Genomic DNA, 22,581 nt, shown 5'->3' on the forward strand with positions numbered 1-22,581 from the left:
GTGTTTGGCATTCTAACAACATGGCAAGCCAATCAGATTTGCATTCTCTGGAGTAGAGTTTGAGTGCTTCACAGTTCAGTTCAAGAGAAGACTTCAGTGTCTAATACCTTGTCTTGACAGGTAATCTTCAAAATCTTCTTAATATAATTCAAATGGAAGGGGTTCAGTTTCATGCATTGGTGCTGGTATACTGTCCAGGTCTCTCAGGCATACAACAATGAAGTCAGCACAATGACTCTGTAGAACTTCAGTTTGCTGGGCAGTCTAATACCTCTTTTCTCCCACACTTTCTTTTGGAGCCTTGCTCTGGCAATGGGTGCATTAATCTTATCCTCTATGTGGACATCCCTGGAAAGTATACTGCCAAGATAACTGGAGTTATCCACAGAATTCAAAATTTCTCCATTTGCTATAACCAATGGTTCCAAGTATGGATGGTGTGATGCTGGCTGGTGGAGAACTTCTCTATTTATCCTCTCTCTCTTTTTATCCTGTCCTTCCTGAAAAGTCTGTCTTGCTTCCAATGACTGACTCTTCCAATTCACCTTCCAACTTATTACCCCTTCCCCCCATATTTCTTATCCTCTTCCCCTCTTATCTCCCTAATGGGTATATTCGATTTCTATGCCCAATTATGTGTATGTGTGTTTTCTTCCCTTTTTGAACTGATTCCAATGAGAGTGAGGTTCAAACATTGCCCCCCTCCATTTTTTCCTCTACTATAAAAGCTCATCCTAATTTTCTCCATTCTACCTCTCCTTCCCCCTTCTCCTAATGCATCTCCCCTTTTCACCTCTCCATACATATTTTGGACATCATTCCAATATAATGAACTCATACCTGTGCCCTCTGTCTATGCAGACTCTTAACTGCCCTAAAAATGATAAAGTTCGTGGAGTTATATGTATCACCTTCCCATATGGGAATGTACAAAGTTTAATTCCATTGAATCCCTTTATCTTTATGATTACTCTTTCATGCTTTTTTATGATTCTCTTGAGGCTTGTGTTTGAATGTCAGATTTTCCATTCAGCTCTGACCTTCTCATGAGGAAAGCTTGGAAGACATTGATTTTATTAAATATCCATCTTCCCCTCCCCCAAAGTATTATACTCAGTTTTGCTGTGGATAGGTTATTCTTGGTTGTAATCCCAAATTCCTTAGCCTTCTGGAATGTCATATTTCAAGCCCTCAGCTTCTGCTGATACATTTTCTGTGATCCTGACTGTGGCTCCACAATATTTGAATTGTTTCTGAATGCCTTCAATATTTTTTTCTTGACCTGGGAGTTCTTAAATTTGGTTGTAATATTTCTGGGAGTTTTCATTTTGAGATTTCTTTCAGGAGGTGATCAGTATGTTCTTTCAATTTCTATTTTACCCTCTGGATCTAACATATCAGGGTAGTTTTCCTTTATAATTTCTTTTTCTTCTCTTTTATTTTCTTGCAGGGCAATGAGGGTTAAGTGACTTACCCAGGGTCACACAGTTTATAAATTCTTAAAATATGATATCTAGGCCATTTTCTTCATAAAAACTTTCTTAAATTTTCTCTCTTTGATCTATTTTCTAGGTCAGTTGTTTTTCTGATGAGGTATTTCACATTTTCTCCTATTTTTCCTCCTTTTGACATTGTTTTATTTTTTTCTTGAAGCCTTATAGATTCATTAGATTTCACTTGCCCAATTCTAATTTCAAGGCATTATTTTCTTCAGTGAATTTTTGTACTTTATTTTACATTTGGCCTATTCTACTTTTTTAAAAAAAGTTATTTTTCTTCACTGAATTTTTGTGCTTCTTTTAACTTTAGAACAATTCTCTTTAACTGTTATTTTCATCAGCACCTTTTTTTGGTCTTTCACTATGCTGTTAATTCTCTTATCATAATTTTCTTTCACTCTCATTTCTTTTTCCAATTTTCTCTACTACTCTTATCTCTTTCTTTAACTATTCTAACAATTTTTGCTGACCTTGGGTCCAATTAGCATTTTTCTTTAAGGTTTTGATTGTAGCATTTTTATATTTTTTTCTTCTTCTAAGTTTATATCTTGTCCTTCCTTGCCATCAGAGTAGCTTTTCATGGTCAAATTATTTTTTTGTGGTTTGATCATTTTCCTAGACTGTCTCTTCATTTAAAAAATTATGTTAAAGTTGGGTTATCCTCACCTAGGGGTTGGGAGATACTGCACTAAACGTTTGGCTTTTTTGTGCTGTTGTTTTCATAGCTAGTTCTAGGGGTCTGCAAGTTTTTGGTGCTTCCAAGTTAGTATGATCCTTGGAGAGGTATGGTTACTGTTCTTCTGGTCCATGTTCTAGCCTCTGCCCAGGAAGGATCCCTGGTCCTCTGTAGCCACAAGTACTAGTGTTTCTTTTCGTTCTGAATTGTGACTAGGTTCCCTTCTCTCCTGCAGGCACACATACTACTCTTGGCCCAGGAACTATGACCGGGGCTCTTGCTTCCTTGTGACTGATCACAAGTATGCCTTGCTATCCTGGAATTACAGCCCAGAACTACTTATTGTCAATACAGTTGCCAATTAGCACCAGCTGCACCAAGTGCCAGCAAAGGATTCCCTGTAATCTTTTGTTCTCACCAGTTGTCTGAACCCCTTACTGTATCTGGGCTAAGAGCTCCTGAAGCTTCTATTGCTGTCCTGGCTGCCTCCAAGGCCCACTGCTTGTGCTCCTGCTGTGCTTCAAGCCTGTACCTGCCTCAGTGTTATCGACCTCTCCTGTGGCCCTCCTAAGTTGTCTTAGGCTGGAAAAAGGTCTCTCTGAACCTTTGTTGGCTCTGCTTCAGATAAGAATTTTATTTGAAGCATGATTTTAAAGTTGTTAAGAGGAGAATGTTGGGGGATTTCAGCTGGTTCCTGGCCTGTATTTCACCACTTTCTCTCTACCTAAGTGTGTGTACATATGTATGTATGTTTACATGTGTATGTATGTATATGTGTGTTTGTGTGTGTGTGGGAGAGAGAGAGAGAGAGAGAGAGAGAGAGAGAGAGAGAGAGAGAACAGAATAAATAGGAAGAGAATAAATCCAAATAGCTTTTTTGTTGTTCACTTGTTTTTAGTCATGTCCAAATACTCATGACCTCATTTGAGGTTTTCTTGGCAGATAATGGAGTGGTTTCTCATTTCCTTCTTTAGGTCATTTTACAGATGGGGAAACTGAGGCAAAAGGGTTAAGTGACTTGTCCAGTGTTACACAGTTGGTAAATGTCTGAAGCCAGATTTAAACTCAAGATGAGGAGTCTTCCTGACTCTACGCCCAGCATTCTTATTTACTGCACCACCTAGCTGCAAATAACTACTTTATAATTAAGTACAAGATAGTTTGGGAGGTAAGTCATTAGCATTTGGAGTGGTGGAAATATCAATGGCTTATTGTAGAAATTGAAGCTTGAATTGTGTCTTGAAGGAAGGGGGATTCAATGAGGTAGAGGTGAGGGGTGAATGCATGTTTGGCATGGAGAATGGCCAGACCAAAGACATGGAGATGAGAGATGGAGTGTCTTATGTGAGGAACAAAGAGAAGGTCAGTTTGGCTGGATCACAAAATATGGCAAGGGGAATAATGAATCTGGAAAGATAGGTTAGGGTGAGATTGTGAAGGGTTTTACAAATGAAATTGAAGAGTTTGTATTTTGTCCTAGAGATAGAGTAAGTAAATGACAAGGTTAGCTCCTTGCTTAAGGAAAATCACCGTGTATAGTGCAGTGAATAGGGTGTACTAGAGTAGGGAGAAGTATGAGGCAGGGAGATCACCTAATGGCTGTTGCAATAATCCAAGTGAAAGGTGATGAAGACCTGAATTATGTGGGTAGTTATGTGAGTAGTGTTAAGGGCTAAAATTCTAGCTAAACTGTCTAAAATATCTAATGAGTGGTCGCCAATAAATTATAAGCTTTAGCAAGAGTTAGACTTTTAAGCATTTATTAAGGAGAATAAGAATTTGGTAAAGAGAGAGAGAAAGGCCTACATTCATCTATTAAAGGGAGAGCACATTTCTAGCTCCGCTCTCCACCAGAGTCCAAAGGAAAGAGCGCGAGTCAGAGCACCTGGCTCTTCCTTCTTCCTCCCACTAGCCAAAGTCACTTCCTGACCCCAAAGAAAAGACTCCTGGTCTTGCCCTCAAAGACCTTCGCTTCATGGGTGGAACTCTTCTACACTAAGTCTCCAGCACGTGGCGTCATTCCAATCGTTACAGTAGCAAAAAGAGTCAGATCCAAAGAGATCACAACAGTATATTTGTGTGGCATAAGGGAGAGTAAGGTATTAACTCAATAATAAAACCAAATTGGTGTTTATTTCAAACTTACAAAATATTGGAATTAACTCAGATTTTATTTTCATACGAAGTTTTTTTTATACAAAAGCATATGAGTAAGTGTGTGGGAGGTTGAGTTTATTTGTTAGACTGGGACACATCCCCATTCACCTGTATAAACTATATAATAAAAGAGATAGAAAAGGAAAATAAGTACTCAATAGAAAAAATTGCTTCAAGTCATTTACTGAAATCTTAAAGGAGGTGGCTCAATGAGCTTGTGTGTGTGTGTGTGTGTGTATGTATACAAACACCTACACTCCCACATAAACCCATAACCACACCCACATTTATTCATATATATGCCAAGGTTCTGAATATGGGAGACTAGGAAAGTGGATGATGCTTTTGACATAAATAATTAAAGCAGGGATACTCACAGCCTCTTTAGGGAACAATGCATAGCTGCATATTGCTAAAATGGAATGCTAAACTAGTCCAATAGAAGAGACCACAGTTGGATAGATAGGGTCCTTTGAGTGTAAATATGTGTGCTTTTTTATAGGAGTTGGGTTTTCTATGATTCCCTAGCTATTTTTACATTTAGCACCCAGTTACTCTTGGTTATAGGTCTTAGAATGTAAACTCCTTGAAAGAGAGACTATTTCACCATTTCATCCCCAGCTCTTAATGTAGTGCTGGGCACATTGCAGGTGCTTAATAAATTCTTCTTATTGATTTATAGGGGTGCTCTAGGAAGTACAGGTAACTTCAATGGGTCTGTTGTGTGTTTTGCTTTTCTGGTGGCTGGTTTATATGGGAGAAGACATGGAAGGAAATACAGATGGAAATTTCTTGGCCTTTCTTGTACATGACTCTCTCCCCTGTAGTGTTCCCATTTAAACCTCTACAAGGTAATCTTTACCTCAGAGCTTCTGGATTTTCCTTGAGTTCCTTGAGTACTGGGCAACATCTGCTTTTTCTCTTGCTTCATCTTCCTTCACTTGACAAATGTTACATATGAAGCCAAGGCATGGTTTGAGCATTGTAACAGGCAGAACTCAGAACTTAAGTTACCTGTAGCCATCCTGACTCTTAAGTGGGTTAAAAATTAGTCCCTTAGGGCTGGGAATCTGTGGAGGTGTGAATGAAGTGCTGCTGGTATCAGCTGTGATCAGTGCTGAGAACTTCAGGAAATAAGAGGGAATTTCAGATGGAACCAGTCTCACCACTAATTAAAATTCTACCCTTCTTCAGGTAGAAGTAGTGGGACCAGAGACAAGCTTCAGCCTCTTCCCAAGTGAGGTAAGTTAAAAGAAAAAACATGTATTTTCTCTGTGACTGTGTATCTAAGGCAAGATATTCTCATCTATATACAGGAATGAAAATATTGAGATTAAATTTTTTCTGGGAAAGCTTAGTCCCTTTGGCTCTAATTACTACTCACTCTGCTTTATGCCCTTTCTCTGTATTGGTCTTGTTGATATTTGGGAGTTATCTGAATAATATTTGGAAAAAAATGGGCATATTGCTGTTTTGTTGACCACTGGAGGTTTCTGTGAATTTGACATGTATATTTGATTTTCATAACTTAATTAGGATTCAAGTACAGACCTTGACATTCCTCTAATGTGGTGGTTTGATGGTTACTTAAAACCACAGCTTTGTATAGCTACTTACAAAAGAAATAGTTTCTTCCTGACAGTCTATTTCACTAAAAAATTATTAGTTTAACAATCTAATGTCATTAGTGACTAATTATAGTTGATGCTAAAGCTTTAAAGAAATATTTATACACTGTTCTCAGCTGGGATGCTTGTTACCTGCAGGATGTGAGTGAGTAGCTAGGACTTAACAGTAGCTTGCATTAGATATAATTCACTTACAGATGAGGAGAAAATGTTATAAAACTGCAGAGTCTGAAGGGAAGAGACCTTTCTAGTTCAATCCACAGGTAAACAAGGACTCTGTCTACAACATAACAGACAAGTGGTTATTTAGCCTTTGCTTTATGACTTCCAATGAAGAGTTCATTCCACTTTTAGATAGCTCTAATGGTTAGATTTTCCTGACATTGAGCCTGAATTGTCCTCTTTGTAATTTGCAATTATGACTCTTAATTCTACCCTCTGATATCAAGCAGAACAAGTCTATTCTGTCTCCCAAGTAAAATTTAGAGAGGGATCATACTTTGTTAAATAACCAGAATTATATGATACAGAACAACTGTCAGTATGCCAAAGGTACCACTTGGTCACCATCACTTGGGCAAGTAGACATTTAGTCAGCATACATTTTTCCTAGAGAGAGTGCAAATGGACTCAGTGAGCCCATCTCCTTTAAGACTTCAGTAAATGTCTTTTTTGTTTGTTTTTGTTTTTTGTTTTTTGTTTTTAGTTCAGTGTTGTATTATTTTCCAGTTACATATAAGGATAGTTTTCAACATCTGTTTTCATAGGATTTTTAGTTCCAAATTTTTCTTCCACCTTCCCTTCCTTCCCTCCTCCCCAAGACAGAAAGCAATCTAATATAGGTTATATATGTGCAATCACAGTAAACATATGTCTGCATTAGTCATATTGTGAAAGAAGAGTCAGAGCCCAAGGGGAAAACCTCACAAAAAAGGAAAAAAACCAACCCCAAAGTAGCAACAGTATGGTTCAATCTGCATTCATAAACCACAGTTCTTTTTTTCTGGATGTTGAGAACATTTTCTATCATGAAGTTCTTTGAAATTCTTTTGGACCATTGCATTGCTAAAAAGAGCCAAGTCTTTCATTATTGTTCAGCACATAATGTTGCTGTTACTGTGTACAATGTTCTCCTGGTTCTGCTCCTCTCAGTCAGTATCAGTTCATGTAAGTCCTTCCAGGTTTCTCTGAACTCCTCCTGCTCATCATTACTTTTCACATTGACTTTTTAAAACTTTGTGTTCTGAATTTTCTTCTTCCCTCCCTCTTTGTCCCTCCCTATGAAATCTAGCAATTCAATATGTCATACACCTGTAGTCAGTAAATGTCTTGAATCAAGTTTGTTGAATATTAATTTTCTCTTTCTATCTATTATTATTATTATTATTATTTATTTCATACAAATGAATGGGGATGTGTTCCAGTCTGATAAATGAGCTCAACCTTTTTTTACAATCATACTTTGTGATATCAAGATCCAGAATTTGGAAAGATGTGCAGTTTTACAATGATTAGTTTCTATGTTAGAAACTTCTTAGTACATGATGAGGAAGGGAGGAATAGAAGATTATTTTTTTAAAGAATTATATTTATTTCAATAATTATTTTGAAAAAATTGAGTTCCCAATTCTCTTCATCCTTCCTACTTCTTCTCCATCCATTAAGAAGCAGTAGAAGATAATGTTAATGAAGACATGGGGGAATCAAGAAGTCCTTATTAGTGATTTAGGAACAGAAGGAGAAGAGAGGCTTTTTAGGGTCTGCTTGAGGGGAATTCAAGAAATGGTGGCCCAAAAAATGCCAACAAGAATTACTATTTGTTTCAATATCATCCCCTCAATTTTTGTTTGTTTTCTTTCTTTCTTTCTTTCTTTCTTTCTTTCTTTCTTTCTTTCTTTCTTTCTTTCTTTCTTTCTTTCTTTCTTTCTTTCTTTCTTTCTTTTTTTCTTTCTCTCTCTCTTTCTTTCTCTCTTTCTCTCTCTCTTTCTCTCTTTCTCTCTTTCTTTCTCTTTGTTTCTCTTTCTCTCTTTCTCTCTTTCTCCCTTTCTTCTTTCTTTCTTCCCTCCCTCTTTCCTTCTTTCCTTCATTTCTTTCTTTCTTTTTTCTTCCTGCCTTCCTGTCTTTTTTCTTCCTTCCTTCCTTCCTTCCTTCCTTCCTTCCTTCCTTCCTTCCTTCCTTCCTTCCTTCCTTCCTTCCTTCCTTCCTTCCTTCCTTCCTTCCTTCCTTCCTTTCTATGCTGAGATGAAAACGAAGCTCTGAGTGGCAGAATATCTGAGTTGTTTGAGAATTCTTGGCCATCCTCCTGTTGATAGCAGGAAGAGTAAAATGATGGTGCATACTATTAGGAGTTGAATTGTGTTACCTGGGTAGGGGTTTTGGGTGTGCTTGATAGTATGTTTTGTGGAATGAGGTCTTGCAGTATTAGCCCATATGGCTTCTTGCACTGACTTTCTTAAGTCTACAGAAAAGATGTTGCTTTATTAACTAACTTGTCAGGAAATATAATATATAACTTGCCTACTATGTGATGTTATGCTCAAGTAAGCATCCCACTGGTCTCATCAAAGTTTCTCTGACACATGTGCCAGAAATTTTCTCTAATTTACCTGAGTTACTTGCCCTCTCAAACCAAATGGCTTCAAATGTCTTGGCAAAGAAGTAACATTCTCTGGCCGGTGTCTGTAGTCTTGCTTCAGAATTGATGGAAAACAAAGCTAACATAGATAAACAGATAGAGATAGATATGTATAGATATATATGTGCACACACATATACATACATGCATACATACACATATGTGTATTGCATATATGTGTATACACATATAATATTAGCATTACTTTCCATCAGCTCTGAGGTGTATCTCTCTCTATGTGTGTGTATACATGCATACACATATATATGTGCATGTATGCATCTATGTATTCTCTTGAATCTTGAATCTCTGTGGCTTTGGTTCCATTCCACATCTGGGAACTCTCCTAGCTAAGGTTTTTTTTTTTTTGTGAGGGTTAAGCGACTTGCCCAAAGTCACACAGCTAGTAAGTGCTAAGTGTCTGAGGTTGGATTTGAACTCAGGTCCTCCCGAATCCATGGCTGGTGCTCTATCCACTGCACCACCTAGCTGCCCCCTAGCTAAATCTTAACTACCTCTTTTTTGTTTTTGTTTGTTTTTTTTTTGGTGAGGCTATTGGGGTTAAGTGACTTGCCCAGGGTAACACAGCTAGTAAGTGTTAAGTGTCTGAGGTCGGACTTGAACTCAGGTCCTCCTGAATCCAGGGCCAGTGCTCTATCCACTGTGCCACCTACCCACCCCACTAACTACCTCTTTATACTACATAGGGATCAACTGTATGTAGCCACATTATGCTTTTAAAAACCTAACAAAAATGTTATGGAAAAATTGTGGCATACTTATTTGGATACACTGCCCTCTGATATCCCTGAACCTTTCCCCACACCAAAGATCATGAAAAAGTAATAGTAGGGGGTGATGATACCGTCCAGAGTCCAACTCTTGGTTTTGGAGTAGGATAGTGAAAGCTAGGGAAAAGTTGAAGGAATGCGCCTCAAATTTTTGAAAGCTGCCTATATACTTTGTCCACACTTTCCTTTGCTTACTAGTCCCTAATTGGCTGCTACTCAGGCCTGGGATGCCCCTCATGATGAATTCTCTGCTTCAGTTCTTTGCCTGGTTTCTGCTTAGAGCAAATCTCTTATCTGTAACTTCTCAGCCTCATCTCTGCCACAGGGCTTATGCCTTTACATAATGATTTGCAGGGTCCATCTCAACTCTCTCAGCCCTTTTCTGGGTACCAGTTACAGTGGCACCAAGCAGTACATTACTGCCTAGTATTATAGTAGAGGGGATTCTATGCAAAAATTGCTGCATAAAGTTTGTTTTCTAAAATATTTGTGAAAGAGGAGACACACGCACACAGCAAAAGGAATGGGACAGTATGATATAGTGTATATAGAAGAGACTTAGGAATCAGGAAAATTGATGTTTCAATTTTGCCTCTTACACATACTAGCTGTGTAACCTTGGGTAGGACAACTAGGTTGCACAATGGTTAGAGTGCCTGTTCTGAAGTCAGGAAGGCTAATCTTCATGAATCAAAATCTGGCCTCAGACACTTACTAGCTGTGTGACCCTAGGCTAGTCACTTAATCCTGTTTACCTCAATTCCTCTTCAGTAAAATGAGGTAGAGAAGAAAAGGGCAAACTATTCCAATATCTTTGTTAGGAAAACCCTAAATGGGGTCATGAAGAGTTGGACATGATTGAAATAATTGAACAGCAAAGAACCAATACCTTTGGTAAATCCCTTAATCTCACCAGTGCTCTAGGGAGCTCTCTAAAACTCTAAATTGCAGAGAAGGTGCTGAGCTGCACTGGTAGAAGGAGTTTCCTCACATGGGAGTTCCTGATACTGGTGAAATCATAGGTCAAGTTTCTAACTGTATCCTAAGTATGATTCTTTCTCTGTGTATGTGAAAATTTAACCATGTAGTAACAAAGGCCCCTTGTACTATTTTTGGGGGGTGGGGCAATGAGGTTTAAGTAACTTGCCCAAGGTCAAACAGCTAGTAAGTGTCAAGTGTCTGAGGCCAGATTTGAACTCAGGTCCTCCTGAATCCAGGGACGATTCTTTATTCAATGAGCCACCTAGCTTCCCCAGAAATGTTATATTTTATAGTGCTTAAAGATTTGCAAAGCACTTTACATATATTATCTCATTTTGTACAAAGAAAAACACTGGCTCAGAAGACCTGAGTTCAAATCCTGCCTCTGATGTTTCCTATTAATCTGACCTTGGGCAAACCACCAAATCTCCCACAATCCCAGTTTCTGAATTTGTAAAATTAGAGTTTGGTGTTAAATGATCTGCGAGGTCCCTTCTAGCTACAGATTTATGATCCTATGATCCTAGTTTCTTCTGTCCTGTGTTTAAGACCAAGACGACAAATGTTTTGGCCATAAGCTACTCATTTCTGCCTAAAGAGTTTTTTTTTTTTGTTTCTAAAAGCTCTCATTTCCCTCAAAATAGAATATTGTCAATGATCCCCCTTTCCCCCACCAAGTTGCTAACTTTTGTTCGCAATGAGTTGATGGTGGTTCTGTCAGTAGTCCACTAAAATTTTAGCCAACTTTTCTGAGTACATAGTGCCCTCCTTTCCTCTCTACATACTTAATTGTTCTGCATGTGTATATTTATGAAGGCTGGCCTAGAAAAACATCAACAATATTGAATGACTTTCCCTAGTTAAATTTGATAACTGAATATAGCCTTTCTGGGGGTAGAAATAGCAGTGTATGTTTCTTGCACAATAGTTGCATTGGTTGTATTCCTACCCTTTAGCTCACCTTTACTGCCTTCTCTCTTATGCTAATATTTAAATTTTGATGCTTGCATGGATACAGGCTCTCATAGGTGTGAATAGTTCCGTTTTTGCACTCAGGTTTACAGATGTCCTGAAATCTGAGGTTAAGAATCTGAGAGAGGGAGAGTTCCTAAACCATATGTCTTCTAGAAAAAGCAGAAAATCAACCCCCTGATTCTATGACTGGACTAGCAGGGAAGGGATTAATCCATGAGAAGGGGGAGTAAGAGATTATCATACTCTGCTATTACCCCAGTTGTTCTTGAAGAGGACCATGACAATGGGAAGGTGGTGTCATAACTTGCAAATGAATTGGATTTAAGTGAGGCAGGGCAAAGTCACTAGCCTCACTCTTTCCTTCACAGCCATCTGGGTCCAGTGGCAAGATGTAGATCAGGATGACCAGAGAGGGCCCAGGATGCAGTGGGATACCTTGAGTTTTTTAAGCTAAGGTCTTTCCCAGGTCTCAATTTGTCTGAGGCAACACCTATTAAGAGATTAAGGCTAGGGCAGCTAGGTGGCACAGTGGATAAAGCACCGGCCCTGGTGTCAGGAGTACCTGAGTTCAAATCCGGCCTCAGACACTTAACACTAGCTGTGTGACCCTGGGCGAGTCACTTAACCCCAATTGCCTCACAAAAAAAAGAGGGAGGGAGAGAGAGAGAGAGAGAGAGAGAGAGAGAGAGAGAGAGAGAGAGAGAGAGAGAGAGAGAGAAGGAAGGAGGGAGGGAGGGAGGGAGGGAGAGGGGTTAAGGCGAGGTAAGAAATGAGGCAAAAAATAGTCACTTTTACCTAGTCAAAAAAAAAATCAATCTGGGAGGGGAAGATCCTCAGGGTTTCTGGCCAAAACAGAAACAATTGCTATTTACATTCTGAACCAACAGAGCATAAATCAATGAGAGCCAGAATAATTTGTGTTTAAGGCATAGTCCTTTAAAAAAGAAATCTAGCCCATAAACCCCAACATATCTTTTTGAGGTTTCCACAATCAAATTTGTCTTCCTTTGGGCAGAGCACCAACAAATAAAGGTATGATTCCCTATGTGGACAGATGGAGAGGAAGGAGGGAATCTGACAGTGCAGCACCAATGGCAAAGGGGTTGCCTGTTCTAACAGTTTAGAAGTATTTATCTTTTTTAGGGAGTGGAGTGATGGATTTCACTAGACTCTCAGGATGTTTCCCTAATAGCAACCCCAGGTTCAGTTCTCTATCAAGGAGTTTGTGAACTAGAATGAATACTTTGTGTTTTCTATGCCCGTTTAATAGCCTATGAATGTTTTCTATCTTCAGGATTTTCTGTGGACTGAAATAAAGGTTATCCTCTGCTGGGGGAAATTGTAGTAGTAAGAAGCTTATGATAATTAAAATCACTTATAATTTTATTACTGAAGTTTGTTTCAGTCCAATTGGCTTTTGTTCAATTCTGGGCTAGCTCATTGTCCATCTACAGTGCCTGTCAAAAATGTATATATTGATTGACTAACCTGGATCACCTTTCCAACTAAGTAACACAATCTGGAACAGCTCTATTCTTTATCCACTTTAATTTTCCTCTGTACATGTCTGAGCTGATCTCTTTTAGATATGTCTTATGGAAGATGCCTTAATGTCATGGGATTTCATGCAATCAAGTAGAATGTCATTTGCAAACAGGGGTACTTGTAGAACCTTCTCATTGATAGGAAGTCCTTTGTGCATTTGGATTTTGTGCCAGGTTATCCTGACATTGACAAATGCCTTTGGTGCTCATAAGAAAATATGTCTCTCAAATGGAAATCAAAGGTCCTGAGGTTTTCCCTCATACACCACAAACTGGCAGGTGACAAAAGATGGGCATAGTCAATACTGCAAGGACTATTGAAAAGCCATTGTGCTAATACAGAATTGGTCCAAGTATTCTGTAAAACAAGTTAGAATTATCAACCACAGAATGGTTTAAATGCCTACTATTTGTCAGGTAGTACCCCATGTGCTGGGGATTCAAAGACAAAAAAAATGAAATGATCCATACTCTTAAGGAACATACATTGTAATGGTGGAAACAAGTACATGTGTATACATATAAATAATAATAACCATCATATATGTATATATGTGTATATATCATATATGTGTGTCTGTGTGTATATGTATGTAAATTAGGGCAGCTAGGTGGTGCAAGGGATGAAGTCCAGACCTTGAGTTAGGAAAAGTTGAGTTCAAATCAAGCCTCAGGCAATTACTGTGTGACCTTGAGAAAGTCACTTAAATTTTGTCTGTCACAGTTCCCTCATCTGTAAAATGAGGATAATAATCGCACTTACATGTTGTAAATTGCTTTGCAAACCTTAAAGTGCTACAAATGCTTACTCTTTAAAATTGTGATTGTTATTATTATGCCAATGAGGAAATTGAGGCTTAGAGAGGTCAAATGACTTGCTCAAAGTTACACAATTAGTAAGTGTTTGAAGCAAGACTTGAACTCAGGTCTTCTTGACTAAAGGTCCAGTGCTCTATAAGCTGTACCACCTTGATGCTTATACATAAAGAATAAATATAAATTAAGAGAAGGAATTTAAATATGGAGTAGTTGGGGAGAGAAAGTATTATGTGACTTAAATGTCCATAGTCTTTGACCTAGAGATCCCACTGCTTGGGATATACATCAAAGAGGCCAGAGGTTGAAAAGTCCCATCTATATCAAAATATTTATGGCAGAATTTTTTTTTTGTAGCAAAAAAGAACTGGAAATAAAAAAGATACCTATAGATTGGAGAATAGCTAAACAAATTGTGGTACTAGGATGTTATGGAAAATTCGGTCCCTTAGCTGTGTGTGTGGAACAATGCATTTATTAGCAGACTTAGTTGAATTATTAGTTTTGCTGAACTGTCTTTTTTCATTCTCATTTTCTTTTTGGTTGTACAATATAAGGGATAACTCTCTTGATATATACTTAGAAATGAAAGTGATATAGAAACCAGAGATATAAACACAATTAAGGAAAAAAAAAAAGAATGGAATTCTCTGCCATGCCTTGTAAGCCTTCACCTTTCTCTTCAAATTCTAATTTGTCCATAGCTGGGTAAAATCTCCTCTCTGGTGCTACATGTATATATTCCAATAGGATGATTTTTAAAGTTGAAGAACTATTGCCAGGGATGGGTAAAGCAAAGTAGAATATGAATGTATTAAACCTTCCATCCTGAACATGCCTTACAAAGACTCAAGAAGGTCTAATTGCATTCCCTGTATAATTTAGAAAAGGAATATTTTACAGGCTTATACTTTTGACCAGAAATCATTTGAAGGGAAAAATGTACATTTGTATATAAGTAGGTTTTTGTGTTGAGACATGTAAATGAATGAATACCAGATACTTTAAAAAATCCTCTTGAATAATTACTAAAATGTGGTCCATATATAAGAACACCTTTAATAAGTTATCTTGGATTGTTGCTATGTAAAGAATGTGTTTACAAGATGTAAATTAAACTTAATCTTCCTAAATATCCATTTTAACTTCTCTTTTTCTAAACAATAATCAGAGAATGAAGTGTTCAGAACAGAATTTCAAGTAAAGCAACAGATTTACTTATTATGAAGTTTCTTCTGTAAGGTTAAATTTCAGCCTACAACAAAATAGATTACATATTATTCAAGGTTTTGTATTGTATATGTAGCTCTGATCAAATGTACATTGCTTATGGATTTACATGGCGTTAATAATTAGTGAATCACATTTGGTAAATTAGGTCATAAGGGATGTAGTTTAATTCAACAGTGTATGTTAGCTGAGAAAATACTGTGGTGTATTAAGGATAACCCCTTCTAAATTGACTTACCATGTTTAGTCTCTTTAGTCAATGAAAATTTCTGCCTCAGAATAAATGCCAAAATTGAGGCACATACATTCTTGTCCTCTGAGCTAATTTATTAACCACAGAAGAAAATAAACCTCAGTCACACATCTCTTTTCATCCCCAAACAGCATTTCTCATTTCAAACTTATTTACTGGTAACTTTACTTCTTGCTGTTTTCAAATGAATCCATTCTCAAAGGATAGAGAATTCTTACTACTGAAGATATTCCAATGATTGCTCTCTATAGTCACCTTTCAAATCCAAAGTACTTCTTTTTATTCCCAAGGCCACTACCCTAGTTCAGATTTTTTCCCTTGTTCTTTGGAGAGAGTGTAATAATCTATTGCCATATGGCTCCAATTATCAGCCCCATAACTCTTCAACCAAAGTACATTACTGATGGGAGGACTTGTGACCTGAATCGGGGGGCTAGCTTATCCAAAGAATTGGAGACTCATCACAAATCTAGTAAAATAAAAAAAATAAAAAAGATTTATTAGAAGAGAGGAATATATATATCCAGGAGACAGAATCACTATGGAAAAATTGTCTCATAAGAGTGAGAGAAGACCTAGTCTTTTGCATGTTTTCAAAGCAAAGGAAAGAGTGGAAATTACAAAACAAAATGAAGTACAAAAACTGGGAAGGGCAAGATAACTGAACAGGGATCTTTGAATAATGGGGTATCAGTAGGATATGGAAGATTCAGCCATATGCAAGATATCATCTTGCAGACCTTGGTATTGCTTATCAGCATACCAGGGTTGTGCTTGGAAACATCCATTCCTGAGGTGGGGGGCAGAGCTGCTTTTCCCTTGGGAAAGTTTAAGGATTCCTTGGGGGTTGGGATCTTTGGGTTTCTTGGGGTCCCACTACATTCCCACAACATTACCATTACTCCTCTATATGTGTTGTTTCCTATATTGGAATGTAGGCTCTAGGGACTGTCATTTTCATCTCCTCCTCCCCTTTCCTCTCCCCCTATCAAGATCTGAGCATGTTACTCACTAGTTCACAAGTCTTCAGTGGCTCCCTATATCTTCTAGTATTCCCCCCCCAAAAAAAAGCAAAAACAACCCTCCCCCAACAAAACTAAGGTCCTTAGACATGAAAAGCCCTCCAGAATCTGGCTTCAGCCTAGCTTTCTAATTTTATTTTGTATTACTTCCCTGCATAGAACCTATGTTCTAATTTAACAAGAATACTAGTGTAAGGTGGGTGCCCCTGTGAAACTTCAGGAAAAGCTGAGAGTCTACAAAGTCAAAAGACAGAGATATTGAAAGGTAAAGGGGAAAGCCTCCAGGTGGAAAAGACATTTCCCACCTTAAAATGGGTGAGAGTAATGAATGTCTTAATTGGCTATGAAAAGGTCAACAAGACATGCAGAGTACCTTCAGGTGTCTTTGTATAAGCTTCCTAAAAACACTTGGGTGGCAAAAAATTAATGAACTGAAACTAATTACTCCAAAGCAATATGGAGTGAAAGGCAGGCTTTCTCTCATCTCCTGCTTGGAGGTGACAAATAACCTCAGAGTTAAGTCTCTAAAGGATTACAAAAAAAAAGAAGCTTCTGCAGATCTTAACCTAAGGATCATTACATTAATTGAAAGAGCTCTGTAACACTCTATTATACATTAGCCTGGCCAGTGTCTGAAAGTTGAAAAATGCCCATGAGACTGGTGGATGACCTCTCCAACAGAGGTGGCAAGCCCTGAGAAAAGAATCCAGTGTCTGAGCAACTCCACAGCTCCCTGGTGTTGTCCAGCCCAATCTGATCACCCATGTTCAGTAGGACCATGGTCTGCTTGTGTTAAGGGCTAAAATTCTAGCTATTCTGTCTAAAATATCTAATGAGTGGTTGCCAATAAATTATAAGCTTCAGCAAGAGTTAGGCTTTTAAGCATTTATTAAGGAGAATAAGAATTTGGTAAAGAGAGAGAAAGGCCTACATTCATCTATCTATTAAAGGGAGAGCACGTTTCTAGCTCCGCTCTCCACCAGAGTCCAAAGGGAAGAGTGCAAGACAGAGCACTAGTCTCTTCCTTCTTCCTCCCACTAGCCAACATCACTTCCTGGCACCAAAGAAAAGACTCCTGGTCTTGCCCTCAAAGACCTTCGCTTCATGGGCAGAACTCTTCTACAATAAGTCTCCAGCAGGTGGCATCATTCCAATCATTACAGTTCACCGCTTTGTTTCCTCAAGAAACAGGACATTTCCTTGATGAAATACTTGGCTCTATTCAGCAGTAGTGGAGCATGGTGACTAGCCAACACAGCCACCAAATGACCTGCTTGACCCATCCCAGCAGCCAGTTGGCCTGTCCAGGCAAGAAAACTTTACTATGATTAAGCCAAGCTGAGCAGAGGAATGACTTGGATCCAACCAATTGGTGGTGGTATGAGTTGGGTGAGGATGCATCATGAGGGTTTTGTACTAGCTTTCTTTTTCCTGAATTTGAGTTTTGGTTTACTGTCTCTCTGCTTTCACAAAAAACACCCAAAAAGCCTGTAATGCATTCTTGCCTAATATCCATCTTTTGCAATCCTTCTTTTCCTTTGAAGTTTAGTTCAGGTATTATTTTCATGAAACCTGATCTGAATCTGTAGTGCCCTATCTGCATCAGCGAGAGTATTTGGGAAACATTTTCCTTCAATATGAAAAAGAAAAAAACACACCACCTTTTCTGACCCTTTGAAATGAGATCAGAAGAAAGACAGAGTTTCTAAATAACCTGGAACACATGTTTCTTTCATAGACTTTAAGGATCTATGATTTCATTAAGGTGGGTACCACCTTTGCTGATGCAAATTTCCTTTCCTCTGGAGGTGAAGCAATCAAACAACACTTATTAAGCACTTCCTTTTCCAGACATTGTTAGGCAAAAAATAAAATAGTTTCTACTTTCCTGAAAATAACAATAAATTGGGGAAATGGAATTTATAAATATAAGCATATACAGAATTAATACATGTGGTTAGGAATGGTAGACACTAGCATTTGGGGGATTCAGGAAAGGCATCATGCAGTATATGATTTAACAACTTCCTGTGACCAAGAAAATTCCATCATTTGGTGGCCAAACAACTGATGGCCATTATGATCATTAGCCTCTTTGAATTGAGGCTAATTTGATAGTGATATAGTCCATACCCAGCCCTATATTAAAAACTTCCAGTTTTACATTACTTCAAATAACTTATGATTTGGTGTAAACTTTTGTATGGGGCTAAAATTCTAGCTAGTCTGTCTAAAATATCTAATGAGTGGCTGCCAATAAATTATAAGCTTTAGCAAGACTTAAGCATTTATTAAGGAGAATAAGAATTTGGTGAAGAGAAAGAGGCCTAGATTCCTCTATCTATTAAAGGGAGAGTGCATTTCTAGCTCTACTCTCCACCAGCGTCCTGAGGAAAAAAAGCGAGAGTGCCAGCCTCGCCCCCTCTTCCTCCCACAAGCAAATGTCACTTCCTGACCCAAAGAAAAGCTGCATGGCCTTGCCCTCAGAAGCCTTCTCCTCATGGTGGAGTTTTCCTACAATAAGTCTCCAGCAGGTGGCGTCATTCCAATCATTACACTTTCAAGAATCCAGGATCACCTTCATTTCACTATTAAACATTATAGGAAATACTCAAAATTGTAAGAGCTTAAAAGATATTTGTCAAATTGAATTCACTTCCAGTTGCAAAAGGGATCAAAGAGCCTAATATTGTTAGATGTAAAGATATCACATCACAACTAAGAGTATCAATCAGTGGGTTAGCAGGATGTCTACCCCAAGCAGCTGAAGACTTCTACCTGTGGAATGGGTATATAAAAATAATTTGTTCCAACAGCCTGGGAAAAACTGTGGGGCCCTTAGAGCTTGGTCATCAAAGACATCAAAGTCATTCACTGAATTCCAGGCCATTGTCAGTCATCCTGACTTTTGTTTTGCCATTGGGCTTTGATGATTCTAGAATAGAGAGACCAATGACTTTGTGCAACTCTGCATCACTTAAATCCAATTCATGAGCAAGTCAAGACATCACTCTATGATGTCATTGGCCCTCTTTGAAACAAAGGATGAATAGCATTTATTGACTATATTAGTGACTCCCTTAGGGAGCCCTCTCTTCTTTTCACCTTCCTAGCAAATGAGATAAAGATAAATGGCTCTTTGAATCAGAATTCAAAAGTTAACATATTATACGTTTATATGTGTTTTATTGGATTTGTAACCTTATTGATGTGGGCATTCCCTTCAAGGCTGCAATATTTATGTTAGTTATGGTTATCAGAAATATATTGTTGAGACTTCTTTGAGCATTACCATATTCTTTTGTGAAATTATCATTTTATGTGAAAAACCTCAAATTGTTATTTTTGTTTGTGTGTGGTTTTTTTTTTGGTGGGGCAATGGGGGTTAAGTGACTTGCCTAGGGTCACACAGCTAGTAAGTGTCAAGTGTCTGAGGCTGGATTTGAACTCAGGTCCTCCTCAATCCAGGGCCGGTGCTTTATCCACTGCACCACATAGGTGCCCCCCAAATTGTTATTTTTAAATGTGATTTTTTATTACCTCTTGTTGGGGCCAGTTTCTTGGGGAAAAAAATCTCAATATATTCCTTTCTCTTCCCTCATCTAGAGGTCTAACTCTAACTGTACCTTATTTAAATAAAAAAGAATGAAGAAAAGCAATATACCAAGTAGTTCAGCACAGCTAATCAATATGTTAATTGAGTTTGGCAGTATATTCCATGTTCAATATCCCTAGTCCCTCCCCAACCTCTTTGTGAGAAATGATTACTTCTCTCTTGTATTTAATAACTAATTATTGTATTGGAACCAAGGTTTTCCCCCTTTTCTACTTCCTTATTGAGAAACCAGTGTGGGAAATCTCTCTTAAAGATATACCCATGTCAGGATTCAATAAGACAATTCTAAGAAAATTCAAAAAAGTTCTAAGTTTAGACTAATGGGTGCATGCCTACTCATTGTGTTTGCTCAGATAGGTCTGGGAAAATGTGGATCCTGCCTTTTGTCAGACAGTTAATATGGAAATTGATAAGTCTCTTTGACCAAGAGTTTGGGTGATTTAAATCAAGTACCCCAAGACTCTCATTGTAATATAGTTCACCCTGTCATTGTTATATTCATTTTCTCATTAATTAACCAATCAGAGTAAATTGCCACTCAGAAGAACACATACTCTTAGGAGGACATATTAGCTATAAGCTCACTGGCATTGAGGGGTCCTTGGTCTAAGAGAGAGATGGCCTAATGACCATCCTTTTATTAAAATGCTGGCATTATTAATGAAATGATAAAATTACCCAGAAATTATGTCTCTCTTAAACTTTTTAATTCTCACATCTTCAAATAAGGGAGGGAGATACAGTCTATGTTTTCCAAATTATTGTGGCTAGACTGTGCTTTTAAAATTATTATTAGGTATATATTAAAGGCTATTTATATAATAATGGCTATTACTCCCATTTTGGCAGTATTTAGTATTAATCAATATTGAATATCATTAAAAAATTGACTGTGTGGTAGTTCAGCACAAGTAGGAGAAAGGCCTCAGAAGACCCATGCTGTCTCTCTGAGAGGAAATGGCCTACCAACCTACGCTGTCCCAAGAGGAAAGCTGCTTATCAACTGACAGCATCCTGAGCCAAGAGTGGAAATCTACCCATCCAACATGCTGGGAAGAGAATAAACATTTATATAGAACCTATTATGTGTTAGGCACTGTATGAATCACTTAAAAAATTATAGAATAAAATAAGCCTTCCCATAACATAGTATAATAAAAAAAGATGATTACACATAAAATTGCAAATTTATTGTCTAAAATTTGATATTCTTTTAAAATATAGAATAAAGTTCTTGGGGCAGCTAGGTGGTGTAGTGGATAAAGCACCAGCCCTGGATTCAGGAGGACCTGAGTTCAAATTCGACCTCAGACACTTGACACTTACTAGCTCTGTGACCCTGAGCAAGTCACTTAACCTTCATTGTCCCACAAATATATATATATAGTTCTCAAGTAAATTTCTTTTTTCCCACTTTCTACTCCAGTACCCTAGAGATAGCTACCATTAGACATAAATAAGTATATGTATATACTTATTTATATATGGGTATATAGGTATGTATGTGTCTATGTATATATGTGTATTTATACATGGGTATATAGTTATATATGGATGTATACATGTTTATATGTACATATACATGCTTATGTATACATATACATACCTATATACCCATATATAAATTTTTTTCTACACATACTAATATTCATCAGTTATTTCTCTGGATGCAGAATATCCTTTGTAGTTAATTTGGGTATTTATACTAGTAAAAAAGACTTATTTGCTTGAAGTTGTTCTTAAAACAATATTGCTGTTACTCTATATAACCAAGAGCTTTAAAAATATTATCTCATTGGATTATTATAATAAACTTGTGTGGTAATTGCTAATATGATCCCCATTTTACAGTTGAGGAAACTGAAAAAGGAAGAGGCTAAATGACTTGCCCAGGGTCAGACTCCTAGAAAGTGTCTGAGATCAGATTTAAACTCATGTCTTCATGATCTAGGCTGAGTGCTCTATCCAGTGCATCATCAGCTATTTCTAGTTCTCTTGATGTTGTATGGATACAAATGGAGTATATGACCTGTACATCTGTTCTTCCCTCCTTCTGGTGATATGATCCATGCAACCCATATTTGTCATATCACTTATAATACTTATGGGAAATTCCTTATTGGTTTCATGGCGAGCCTGTTCATGCCTACCATGCACCTTTCCATTGCCGTAAAGGTTACCCATACATAAACTTTTCCTTTTAGACTATTACTTATAGCTATACATCATGAGGGGAAGAATATTTTTCTTCTTTGATCAGCTAGAGTATATGCTTTTACTGATAAGCTTAATTGAATTTAGACTGATCTTTGAGGAAAAGATATAGTTTGTCTTTAGACCTGTACTTGAAACATTAATTTATGCATCAATGGTCAATCTAAGTATTCTACTTATAAGAGAGTAACAATTAAGGAAAGAAAATAATTCATATATTCCCATACCCTTCTTTTTCATGAGGGGTACACCAGTCATTATTTTACCTGCGTAGAGGAATAGTATAATATTTAGCCTTGTTCCCTCTCCCCTTTAGTGAGATTACTAATATAGAGCACTGACAGAACTTATTGTAGGGTTTTGCATATAGTAGGTATTATATTTGATGATTACTTGGTTAAATTACAAAAAAAAATAAAAAGAAAAAAGAAAATAAACAGCAGATTAATTGTTTTAATGTATTCACATTCTTAACCAAAAAAACAAACACAAAAACAAGAAAAGGACTATCTAGCCTAGAGTTCCAGCCTGGTCTGGTTCGTCC

The sequence above is a fragment of the Dromiciops gliroides genome, chromosome 4 (genome assembly GCF_019393635.1).
Source record: "Dromiciops gliroides isolate mDroGli1 chromosome 4, mDroGli1.pri, whole genome shotgun sequence".
In the NCBI taxonomy this organism is placed as follows: Eukaryota; Metazoa; Chordata; class Mammalia; order Microbiotheria; family Microbiotheriidae; genus Dromiciops; species Dromiciops gliroides.